Raw genomic sequence first — 13885 nt, 5'->3', positions numbered from 1 at the left:
ATGAGCCAATTTTTGCTCCTCATGTGAATAAGTAGTAACACAAAGTAGATGTTTTTCTTGTTCATGTGTGTTCTTTAGAAAAGAGTTTTTATTTTTCAATTTCTCAGTTTTAGCCATCTCTTTTTCTAAAGCTTTGATCATGCCACCATATCTATCTATAAGCTCCTCATATGAATCAAGATCAATCACATTTGTATTAGATACCTTAGTGTCACCTTGTGACATGAAGCAATATGATGTAGTTGGAGAGCTTGAAGAAACATCACTCTCATACCCCGAGCATGATCCATCATTATCACCATTAAGTGTGCATGGAGTAGCATCATCATTGGCATCACTTGTGGCATCATCATCAATCTTGTCAAGTGATCTTGTGATATGATCATTATCATCATCACTTGACCATGAGGTGGAGCAATCTTTCTCAATCACCACATTGTGATCATGCTTGACACACTCATGCGCCTCCTTCTTGGGCTCATCATCATCATCGGAGACCATCCCATACTTCTCATTGAGATAACTCCAAATCTCATGGGCGGTCTTCATGTCAATGATCTCTTCGAAGATGTTATCATGCAAGGATCTATACATGATGTTAGTAGCTTGGATATCGAGATCTAGGCATTTCTCTTGTGCTTAAGTTAGATTATCTTCATCCAACATATGAGAAAAGCCTACATCTACCACCCACCATATTTGAGGGCAAATAAACTTAAAATTGTATATCATCCAATTTTTCCATTGTGTAAAGTGTGTGCCATCAAAGATGTGTGGACAATCAACATCTAGCCCATAAGCCACCATCCTCTCAGGGTTAGTGAAGACCAGAAATGAGAGACCTAGCTCCGATACCACTTGTAGGGTCGAGATGGCGAACTAGAGGGGGGGTGAATAGTCGTTACTAAAACTTAATCGCGTCGGCTAATCGAAACAAGTGTGGAATTAAAACTATCGGTATAGCCAATACTACACCCCTCTATCTATATTCTCTAGCACCTCGCTAAGATCCTAATTAAGTAACAAAGGTGTCAGGGCTAGCTAGAGCTCACCTAACCAATTCTAGAAGCATGGTCACACAAACCTATGCCACTAGTACTTCAAGCAATGAGGGAGCTCCTACACATGCTAGTAAGCAAAAGCACAAAGCCAACTAAGCTCACTAGCAATGCTCAATAATAAGGCAACCAATGCCAAATTAGAGAGCACAAATACTTAGCTACACAAACTAAGCAATGTGACTAACAAGGTTACACAAACTAAAATAGCCATGCAAGGGAGCTACTTCTATGCTACACAAGCAAGATTGTAACTAGTGGGCTACACACGCTAACTAATTACAAAAGCAACTACACAAGCATAATGTATATAAAAGTAATCTCAAGCTTGTATAAAGGGATTGCAAACCAACAGGAAAAACAAGGTTGACACGGTGATTTTCTCCCGAGGTTCACGTGCTTGCCAACACGCTAAGTCTCCATTGTGTCGATCGCTTATTTGATGGTTCGGCGGCTAATTGGCATCACCCGCCAAGCCCGCACGTCGGGCACCTGCAAGAACCTACCCTGAAAGTGAGGGTAGCTCAATGACACGATCAACTAGAGTTGCTCTTCGCGGCTCCCGTGGGGCGAGCACAATGCCCCTCACAAAGCTCTTCAATGGAGCACCACACAAGCTTCTTACGGGCTTTGACGGAGACCACCACCAAACCGTCTAGGAGGTGGCAACCTCCAAGAGTAACAAGCACCACTGGCTTGCAACTCGATCACCTAGTGCCACTCGATATAATCTCACCATGCAACATACTAGAATCACACTCACTCGCAATTAATTCAGCACTCTTGCAAGCACAAGTGAGTTAGAGGGCATCTAAGAACTCCTACACAAGCCACATAGGCGTGAGGGTGCTCAGCAACCAGCCCAAGGCTGGCCACACACTCCTTTTATAGCTCTAAGGGCTAAAATAGCCATTACCCCTTCACTGGGCAAAGCGTGTACTGACCGGACATGCAGGTCATAATGACCGGACGATGAAACCCAGCGTTCGGTCACTTACAGAGAGATTCCAGCGATGTTTTTCAGCGAATCGGACGCGTTCCGGTCATCAATGACCGGACTCTCTCAGCGTCTGGTCGCTTCTAGGACATGCTAAAAACACTAACCAAACGCTGTGACCAGACTCGCAGGTGCTGACCGGACGCTAGGACCCTAGCGTCCGGTTGTTTTTCGTGCCAGCATCCGGTCACAGACCTTTCAGCGCTAAAACGGCTATAACTCTTAGCTCTGAACTTCGATTTTGACGATCTTGAACATTTTGGAAAGCTTACTCAGAGGGCTACACATCCCACATGCAAACTTGGTCCAAATCACAATGGATCAAAATAGTATTCTAATCCAAGGACCATCCTATAGTTTGGAGTACACCAAAAAACCTTTTTTTCTTCTCTAAGTTGATTCACGATAACTCTAACTTCTTCTCCTTTGTAAATGTGCCAACACCACCAAGTGTGCACCACCATGTGTATGTGTGTTAGCTTTTCACAAAAATTTTCCAAAGGATTAGCCACTCAACTTGCCATGCCACTCGATCCTAGCGATGATGCAAAGTTAGATCACTCGAGTGGCACTAGATGACCGATATGCAAACAAGTTTGCCCCTCTTAATAGTACTGGCCATCTATCCTAAACCCGGTCATCAACTTCTCTACACACCTATGACTGGTGAAATGAAATGCCCTAGGTTATACCTTTGCCTTGCACATTTCATTCTATCTCCTCCAATATCGATGCAACACTATGCACCAACATGATCAACAATGATATAATACACTTCATATCATCACGTGATCATATTGGTTCATCGATCTTGACTTCACTTGCTTTTCACCGTTGCCTTTGTCCATCGGCAGCCAAGTCTTGCTCAAGCTTCACCGCCATGCGGTCCATCGCTCCAAAGCCTCTGACTTGCCCTTCACGCTTGCAACCGGTCCATCAAGCCAAGTCTTGTCTTAATCTTCTCCACCTTGATCACATGGCTCAATGTCATGTATCATGTGCAATAAGCTCCTTCATCATCACATGTGTGAGCTTTGTAACATCTCTAAACCATTTTCGCCTTCACGGCATATGTTGCTCACACACATGTACTTATGGAACTAATCACCTGTGTATCTCACATAAACACAATTAGTCCACCTAGGGTTATCACTCAATTACCAAAACCACATAAGGATCTTTCAGGACACTTTGAAGCAACCTATGGACCACCATGTGACTTGGTGGGAGTTTACCACTGCTTTCCGTCAGTATTATATTCCTACTGGTTTGCTGAACAGAAAGTTGTCCTAGTTTCTGGAGTTGAACAGGAACCGCTACTGCCTCCCTGTCACCATTGACGCGACCACGCCACCGTAGTGCGCCATCACACGGCTCAGCCGCACGTGGCCACCCCTCCTCCGCCATCCTCTACTCCAACCGTCACCTCGTCCTAGCCCAAGGAGCCTCCTGATGCTCATGCGCTAGCCAGTTAGGTCCGTAGCAGCCCTAGCTCACCATAACGAGTGTGCCACCACTGCATATGGCCGCACGTCGTTGTAGCTCGCTCCAGCACGTCTTGTCGCCCCGCGTTGCTGCTTCATGTAGGCAGTTGGACCATAGTCGAAGGTTGGCCCGACCAACGGGCCAGCGCGAGCCTCTAGTGGCTGGCGTGGTCGCGCCGTGTCACCGCCCACCATGCCGCCGTGCGCTAAGTCTCTAGGGGTGTGCATGGGTGAATTAGAAAAAGGTCAAGGGGTTAAGTGAGAAGGTCTATGAGAGGGGGAAATAGTATTAGGACTTCGGTGTGATTTAGGAGGAAACCGAGGACGTGGTTGCAAAAGCACCAGCACGTGGGAGCCTCGCGCATGGGCCGCGGAAGCTGGGCCGCTGCGCGTGTGCTGCGTTGCATGGGCCACATGTTGTGGGCCGTGCGGAGAATCCATTTTCTTTTTCCAAGGAATTAGTAAATAGTTTTCTAATTTAATTTCTGAGCGAATCTTTGGTAATTAATATAAAATCATGTAGGTGTCTAAAAATTATGAAACAAATTTTGTTAGGTTTCTAAAATTATGATCTATCTGTTAGTGTATTTAGTTAATGTTTATATGTGTTGACACTAGGAGCTATTAAATAGTATGAGAATGCTTAATATTATTAAGTTGATTATTGTAGGAATTTTTGTGGTGAATTGGTGATAGTTTTGATCCTAAAATTTTTACAACAGTTTCATTGTATTATTATGTGTTTAGTATAATTTTTGTAGCCTTAGAATAGACTAAGCATTACGATAGTTAAATGCTCTTTGTTTCAATATACATTAAATCACTAGTAGAAATAAAGATGTGTCCTTAATTTGCAAAGTCAAGTGTTTGTTAGTTGAACCCAACACTTAGCTTGATGAAGATGATAGTTAGCTTATTATCTTAGTCATTAGAGCTAGCTTAGTAGTTTGATATGTGTATTCTTATTTTAAGAGGTGTTGTTGCCTAAATGTTAAGTGTTGCATCATCATCGCATGTTTGTAGAGAATGAGTTGGTGGAGATTGTGACCATAAACGATCGCGAGTTCAAGGAAGATCATCGAGGAATACGAGAAGGAGATCCTCATGAGGGAGGAGGTCCCAGAGCCACTGACGACTGACTCAGCTTGACACCGTGCCTGCCCAAGGCAAGCCCCGGTGCATAACCCCTTATTTTTTTATAATCACTGTTTATATATGTTATGTGCATTTATGTTAGAGGAATCTTATGAAAACCACCTGCATAGATATAACTGTCCTATGAGTTCTACTAGTATAGGTTCGAGTAATGCTTAGGCTTTTGGTAGCGTAACCTACCGTTACTCACAATAGATGATTATTATAATTACTCTCATGATAAAAATGATGAAAGGAAAAATGGAGACCAGGCAGGGATATGGTATGTGTATTGATAGGTGTAACGAGTTCTCCCGTGGAGTGTGCTCGACGGAACTGTCCGATGTAGCTAACTTTTGGGGTGCTTAGTGTCTAATGGAAGACGAGCGCCTTTGAAAGCGTGTTATTTCAGGCGGTCCTGCCACAGCTACCAAGTGCTCAATCCTATACATATATCCTCGGTTTCACAGCCAAGACAGTCAGCACTTTACTCTTACCCTTGATGTCTTACCTAGTGCGGTAGTGCCACACCTGTAGAGAGACACTGCCGCAGAGCGGCATTGTCGTGACTTAAGTGACCGTTGGGGGCTGAGGGGTATTTATACCTTTGCCCTTCCTCCCAAACATCTTTCTCTTCTTCCTCAACCATTCAGCTTGTGCAAAAATAGAAAAGTTCTTCTCTCTCTCCTCCATTGGTGACCTTGAGCCCCAAAGCTTCTCCATTGATTTTCCCATCAATCCTTGAGAGAAAAAGGTGTCAAACTCAATTAGAGAGCAGATCCACTGATTCTCTACCTCTAAAGAGCACTTGGTTCATGTTTTGGCTGGTGGTTGTGTTTGTTACTCTTGGAGCTTGGCTCCTAGCTGGCTAGAGCGTTGCCCGTGGAGCTTGCAACTTGTGTGGCAGCATCGGGAGGTTTGTAACCAACTCTTATAGCTAGTAAAATCACCCCTCATCTCAAGAGTTAAGTCTCTTGACTTGAGAACGAGGAAGGGTTGGAAAGCCCTAAGCCGTAGTGGCTAACCTCAACAACGTGGACTTAGCAAGCCTTAGAGGCGAGCTGAACCACAGGATAAATCATTATGTCACTTTGTGCTTGTTTTACATTCTTGTGATTCATATTGTTGTTGAGGTAATTTTTAGGTTTTGATGTCGATCTACTTGTGTGTGGTGTTTCTACCACTTCTTGCTGTCGATCTATGTTCAATATACCTGCAGGGACCTTAGTAACGTATTGGATCTAAGTTTCCTTTTATAGATTTTGAATTACATCACGAAGTTGTCTGCAGGTGCGACAGTGCCGCTGTTCTGGCTCAGCAGTGCCATAGGTTGAATTTGACAAAAGTTCAAGTTTTGTTTTAACAGGCCTATCCACCCCCCCTTTAGGCTAACCAGAGATCCTACAACATCGTCGTGGGAGTGAGCTGGGGGAGCAGTCATGACTGATGCAGCCCGTACGGTGCCCCTAATGTAGCCCGTGTGAGACGGAGGGTGAGGGGGTAGGGAGAGGTAGCTCCGCCGCCCGTAGTCACGTCGCGTTAGAACCCTAAGCCACGCTAGAGGCCCGACACGATTTCGCGAGTGAAGGCCGGTTAGACGCTTCGAGCAACTATAGGAAACTCCCATGGGCATTACTATCTTTTGGTCCATCTGCCTTTTCCTTTCTTTTTTTTGCTATTTAATCCAATCATTACCAACGGTGTTAGAAAGGAGGGGTAGACGGCGCCTTTATTTTAAAATAATGAGGGTAAAATCACAAAGTTAAAAAGGAGGGGTAAAATCACTAATGAGGTTTGAAATAGGGGTCGAAACACCAAAATCCCTATTTATTTTGTATTATAATTGTTAGTAAAATTTTATATAATTTTGGTCAAACTTTAAGTTGGGTGACTCCATAAAAAGTGAGAATTGTATTCTTTTGTGGATGTAGGGAGTAAGTGGTATTCACATTTATGGCTCCAAATCAATTTATTATGAAAGTATGTTTTGTAATTAAACTAAGGGTATTTATTTTAAATCATAAATATTGATACTTTTAATCTATAATTGGTCACACTCAAGATACTAAAACATGACATTTTGCTATAATTGCATTCTTTCTTGGACGTAGGGAGTAAGTGCTCATCTCGTACTATGACAAATCAACAATTTGGCTAGATTTATAAAAAAAATAGTATTAACACTTGCATCTCCAAATATATTTACTATAGAAATATATGACATGAATAATCTAGTGATATCTATTTGGTATCACAAATATTTTTGAGGATTAAAATAGATGTGGTATACATAAAACATGCAAGAGAGAGATAAAGATAGAGATGTATTGGGAAAAGAGAAAGATGTATTGTAAAAATAGAAATGTGTATTGCGATGCTATATGGTCAAGTGTTTTGGGACAAATTTGAAATCCTTTAAGATCATCTATTTATGGACGGAGGGAGTATGAGATTTGGCAAATATTTCTCAATAAAATGTTCTACAAATATAGTTTATGTGTTTTAAAAAAATATTTATATGAAGTTTTTAGGGTCAATAACTAATCTTTCCTAACTTGTTTTTATGAAGTACTAATTGATTATTAATGCAGGTCATATCTATCATGTGTTAGCAATTATAGGAGTCATAGATATTTTAAAAGAGATGTAAGTGCTATATGTTCGTGTGCGAATTTAGGGAAATTGCTTTTCTTTGGTTTATGTCTTATTTGTCTATATTCGTGTTTTGCAACAAAAAAGGCAATATAATCTCTATGTTGTTATGATAGATTTTGATTAATTATCAACTACTCTATATGCATTATCACTACTACAGGAAGTATTCATAGAGGTGGCTGGAAAAGGTTTATAGAGGATGTTATTTGGCCCACCTCTACTTACCTGCAAATTGGGCCAAAAAATAGGGAAAAACTCAAAAGAATCCTACCGGTCAACCCCCTAGCCTCGCTCATTCATTCTTTCCATTGCACCTTAGAATCACTTGTGACTAAGTGGCTAATACAATGTTGAATATTGACACCCTAAATGAATTAAATGGATAAAGTTTGAAAACTTTGGTTTAGCTCTTTTCTCGGTCCTAGGTCATTTGAAAAATTCAAAAAAAAATGAATTTCAAAGTATGAAACCTTAGAATATATAGAATACGTAGACACTAACTGCATTCAAACGAGAAAGTCATTGGAAGTACCTTGATGTCACTTAGAGGAGGTTAGGTGTTTATGAAATTTAATACAAAACAAAAACTTCGTAGTGGATTAACGCCATGTTCACTTAAACTTATCAGTATTGTTTATCAGTCATGGTACAATGTTTTTCTCTCACAACAAAACAGCTTCAGCCATCTTATCTGCCACAGAAACCAGAAGTTCCGATGGATGGAACTTGCGATCTACGTCGAAAGTAACCATCGGAACATCCGACCTTGTCAATATGCAACAAAATGAAAGTACGCCTAATGAATTCTAGTTCAAACCAAACTTGAAGATATGTGTTTGGAGATGTTAGCAAGTCAAAAAGCACTTGCATATTCACAAACACGCACAATTCCCCTCTAATCCTATATCCAAACGGCATTTTAGTTTCTTGCTTGTGTTTTAGGGACTTCAATGATCCTCTTTGATCCTTCTTTGAGGTGTTGATATTGCTTGATATCTACCCTTAGCCTAGCTCAAGTCCATATCTTGCTTTCATAATCTAAGTAGATATGCCAGCAAGCATTGTTAGCCCTAGTGGTTAACTTTCAATTAACCATCAAAATCGCCAAGCCCTTGTTAAGGTCCATGTTTCTTACCACCATCTTTTGACTTGCTCTTTACATTACATATTTAAGCTTTTTGCGTTGTGCTTGTTTTGCATGACCTTTAGCTTTCCTGGCTAGATTAGCACAGACTAGTTGATAGGATTGACTCTAAAGTACGAAGTTAAACTCTTATAAGCCGTACTTTTCAGCTTATTTTTCTAGCCAGAACAATATTTTTCTCTCATAACAAATCAGCCGAAACAGTGTTTCGGCTTGTTTTTTTAGTGAAGCGAACGGAGCCTTTGTAGGTTAGTTAAAGTAGGCCACACTAGAAAAATCTAAGATACACATAATGTTAAGTGTTGGTGTTAGCTCCAATAGTTTTTTTTATAAACTAGTTAAATTTGAAAAAGTTTAATTCAATCTAAATCTAATTAAAAATAGTACTTTATTTTGGACGGAGGTAGTATATACTCTACGATGAAGAGATTTGTTCCTCTTTCTCTTGGGAATTACAGTTAGCCCTTGTTTAGTTGGTCAAAGTTGGCGCCGCCGGAATCACTGTGAGGCACTGTAGAGCACTGTAGCATTTCGTTTGTATTTGGTAATAATTATCCAATCGTTGACTAATTAGGTTCAAAACGTTCGTCTCGCAAAGTATAACCAAACTGTGTAATTAGTTTTTGATTTTGTCAACATTTAGTACTCCATGCATGTACCGCAAGTTTGATGTGACGGAGAATTTTCTTTTTATATAGTGCCAAAGTTTGTATTTTGGGATAACTAAACACACCCTTACTACTAGAAACGTAAAGTGGTCTTGGCGTGCAAGAGATAGGTAGTACTATACTACGCAGGGGCGGATCCAGAACGGGGCTGTGCCCCGGACTGAGCTGCTGATTCACGTTCAAAACAGTCTGATCTTACTTTCTAGGCCTTCTTTTATCTAATTAAGATCATAGTTTTCTAGGCTAAACACTACATATGTTAAAAGGGCTACGTGGACTCGCCTCGGACTGCAGTCCGGGTCCTGGATCCGCCCCTGGTACTACGTATGTACTATATGTGAGGACTCAGGAGCAGCAGCGAGAGTTCGGGGCGCAACCAAACGCTGCGCCTGTACACTGCTTGACAAGCGACAGCGAGGAAGACTGCGCCACCATCTCGTCGTACGTATTCCGCCGCTGACCGGCCGGACCGGACGAAACGCAACACTGGGACTGGGCGGGCGGGCGAGCGAGAGACTGATGACACAGCTGCATGCGATAGGATCGGAGTGGGATCAGACGATCAGCTGATGAATGCCTTGCAGCAGAGCCCACGCACTGATGCTGGCATGCTGCGTACACATATACTAGTATATATATGTTTTCCAGTGGCATACTGTATAAGAGGTTTGATCTGATCGGACATCGATCATATATGCTGGTGTATGCCTCCTTGTTGCATGGGCATTCTTCAATTTGGTCTGAACGGCAACAATGATGCTCTCCAAGCCGGCCTTTCGACAAGGAGACAGCAATGGGGGAAAAAAAAAGAGGCCAGATGCATTTTCAGACAGCAAGTTGCTTACTTAATGGAGGCCCGTTGTGGAATACGAACCTAAAACAGGTCTCCAACATAATATCTATAGTATTTATCAGAGTATCTATATAAAAGACCCATTTTAGGTGTTAAGAGAGGCATCATCCAAATCTAAGTATCATTTCTTCTGGAGATCTATTTGTAGAAATAGTTATCTTTTAGGTCTTGTTGTTAAAAAAGACAAAAAAATAGGTATTAAACCCTTTACCTATAGCTATCAAACCAAAAAAAAATAGGTCTCGTACTTTGCGTCGCTGTGGTTGGAGACCGTCTCAAGGAGCTTCCATACTACGTCAGGTACAGTATGTATAAATGCCAACTGCTCATGTCCATCAAATTGAATGAGCTACGAGTAGTACGTACTCCTATCCTGTACAGGGAGCGTTGAATCGGTGTTGACCCCAGCACGGTCCTCCATCAGTCCATCTCCTTTTGGGTGCCGGCTTCACCTGTGACCCTACGTCATCGCTGTCTGTCATACTCAGTCAATACTCTCTCCTTTATATTTTGAGTACGGAGTACACAGAGAGAGACGACGACGACTGTGCTGTGACTCTATGAAGTGCGAACGGTGCAACAACCAGCACTGCCGCCGCTGCATGAGAAAGAGAGAGTAGGGCCTTGGTTAGATCAAGAGGCTAGAGTTTTAAGGTGTCATATGGAATATTATATAGAAGTATTGGGTATTCGATACTAATAAAAAAAATTTACATAATACATCAGTAAACCGCGAGACAAATTTATTAAGCATAATTGATCCGTCATTAGCACATTTGTTACCGTAGCTCCAAATTATCAAATCATAAACTAATTTAGCTTAAACGATTCGTGTTGCAAAGTAGTCGTAATCTGTGTAATTAGTTATTTTTTTTAGTCTATATTTAATACTCTATACGTGTGTCCAAATATTCGGATGTGATAGGACGTAAAATTTTAGGGAGGAACTAAACAAGCCCTAAATGATCACAGCAATCAAGGGGTGCAGCGCAGACCAGAGCAGGGGAGAGGAAGCTGCTCAAGCTCTGCATTGCATGGGGAAGGAGCAGAGAGATTACTGCTACCACGCCACCGCAGACGACGGCACGGGCACCACACCAAGCGAGAGGGAGAGGGGGGAGACGACGACGAGAGAGAAACAAGGGAGGAAAGCGAGGCGAGGATGATGGGTCACCTCACCTCAGCGTAGGGCCGGCCGCCGTGAACAGTGCAGCCTCTGACCTTCTTTCCCCGCCCCTGGTCCTTGCTGGCTCGCTCGCCGTAGTCCGGGGCCTCTGCTCCCAGCAGAAGTCCCGAGTGCCCCCTGCACGGCTACATGAATGAGGCCCTGCAACTGCAACGTACGTACAGTACAGTACTGGTACTCCATGGAAGAGTGGCAGCGCTAGCTGCCTCACTGTAGCCGTGTAGGACACTGGGAGTAGGACAAGGGAGCATGTACCTGGGAGCTACGACTAGCACTACTATGTATCATCATGAGGTAATCATTCTCAAATTATTGAGAGAACGGGATGGACACTCACGACTCACCTTGGCCTTGTTTAGATGCAAAAAATTTTGCAAAATGACTACTGTAGTGTTTTCGTTGTTATTTGACAAATAGTGTCCAATCATAGTCTAATTAGGCTTAAAAGATTCGTCTCGTGGATTTCGTCTAAACTGTGTAATTAGTTTTATTTTTTATTTATATTTCATGCTTCATGTATGCGTTCAAAGATTCGATGTGACAGGGAATATAAAAAATTTTGCAAAATTTTTTGCAAACTAAACTGGACCCTTATGTAGAAAAATACCAAGCTATGTGATGACAAACTTTTTGGAGGAAATATGTGATGACAAACGCACATGTTCTTCTAAGTTCAACATAAGTTTAACGTTTTTTTAGGCTTGCCATAAATTTAAGGGGATGATTTGGACCCATCATGTGCCGTGGCTCTTGTCCTTGATGAACGATGATCGAAGTGAAAAAGTGAAGACATTGATAATACGAAGCACGGAGTGGTTTTGTATGGCAAAGATGGCCATATCCATCATGAGGGGCATGAAAACCCAAGAAGCCCAATCAAAATGCATCGTTTTGACCACATTAATTATTGTCGCTGCAAAACACACATCAATCATAATGGTTATGTCGTCAATCATCACCAATCGCTAAAACCGAATTATGGGCCTATATGCTTTCAATGTGAGTATTCAAAATTGTTTCCTTAAATCCGAACAACCCAAATCTATATTGTGGTTTGCAATCATTTAGTTTTCGAGTTTTCATTTCCCCTTGTCCCTACGTTTTCTCCCATTCCAAAAGGGTCCTTAATGTAAGATTCTTTTAATTGGAATGCTCTTTCGAATCAATGATCAGTAACTTAGGGAGAGGTACACTACAAGTACCATAGCATAGCCCTTAATATTTATACTAAACCGAGTCTTAAAACCTGTTGTCTTAAAACGTTGTGAACTCAAGAAACCTCTGCCCACATTAAGGGCACCTTTGGATTGCAGGAATTTCATAGAAATTTGTACATGAACTTTAAATTAATCAATTCATTTTCATAGGAAAATGTAAGAAAAAAAATCCATGTTCCAAAGGAGGACCAAAATTTAAACTGAATCATAGGGATGGAAAAACATATGAACGGATAACCTGATAGACTGCCAATGTACCTTTCTACAATGAAGAAAATTTAGGGTTCCTTATATTAATTAAGCTTTAAATTGAATCATAGGGTTGAACAAACATCCGAAGTGCTAAAAGCCTGATAAGGACTGCCAACGAGCCAGGATAGACAATGGAGGAACCAAGGGGAGGCCAGCAGGGTGGGAAGTGACGGCAATCGAGGTGGAGAAGCTTCTCTAGACTTAAAAGTGACGGCAATAGAGAAGCTGCTTCTCCGTAGACTTAAGTAATCTATTACGTGAAGCTTCTCCGTAGCACCAACCCCAAGCGCTGGCCGTTGTGGTAGGAATCGCCATGGATGATAGATGGATATATCTTGGTATCTGGGAATTGGCTTCTCACGCCTGGTATAACGGATCGGAGGTAGTAGCTTTTAACATGGCTAACCCTACGTGATACTTTCATGTAACCTTGGAATGTGTGAAAGAATCGAGAACAATCTTTTCTCTTTTCTATTAAAATATAAAAAAAAACTTAGAGTTAGCTTAAAAGCCAATTTTTGGAGCTGCCGTGACGCTCCGGGTCAGGGGACGAGACCACGCTTCGTCAAAGGATCCGAACAACTTGTTCCTTGTGTTTGCTTTGATTGATGATTCTAGCACGTACAGTACTCCTGATACCTGACAATGATTGTCAGCGAGCCGGGATAGACAATGGTGAAACCAAGGGGGGCCACCCCCAAACACAGAACTCCTCTGGCCCTGTTCGCTTCTCTTATAATCCGTCTTTTTCAGCTTGTTTTTTCAGCCAAAACAGTGTTTTTCTCTCACAATAAATCAGCCGGAACAGTGTTTCGGTTTGTTTTTTCAGCGAAGCGAACGGGGCCGGTGCAAGTTTGTTAAGTATCCCTATAAATGCTTTAATGCCCCTGGTTCATGTGTTTTCTACCATTCCAAACATGACCTTAATGTACCTTGTAGATTGAAGAAAACTTAGGGTTCTCTTATTAAACTTTAAAATAAACCATAGGGCTAACACAAACATCTGAAGTGATATATACAGTATCTGTTGCAGCACAAATTAGGCCTCCTTTGAAACGGAGGAAAAACAAAGGATTCAAATTCCTATGGATTGGATTTCTATAGCAGCCTATGGTTTGTAGGAATTGCTCATAGGAATTTTAAAGGAAACTTTCCTTTCCCTCCAATTCCATAGGAAAAGTATAGGAAAAAAACAATCCACCTAGACCTCATGGAAAAAATCCTATGCACAAGGAAC

The sequence above is a fragment of the Miscanthus floridulus genome, chromosome 8, assembly GCF_019320115.1.
Source record: "Miscanthus floridulus cultivar M001 chromosome 8, ASM1932011v1, whole genome shotgun sequence".
Classification (NCBI taxonomy): Eukaryota; Viridiplantae; Streptophyta; class Magnoliopsida; order Poales; family Poaceae; genus Miscanthus; species Miscanthus floridulus.
The sequence above is the reverse complement of the archived record's forward strand: the minus strand, read 5'-3'. Positions refer to the sequence as shown.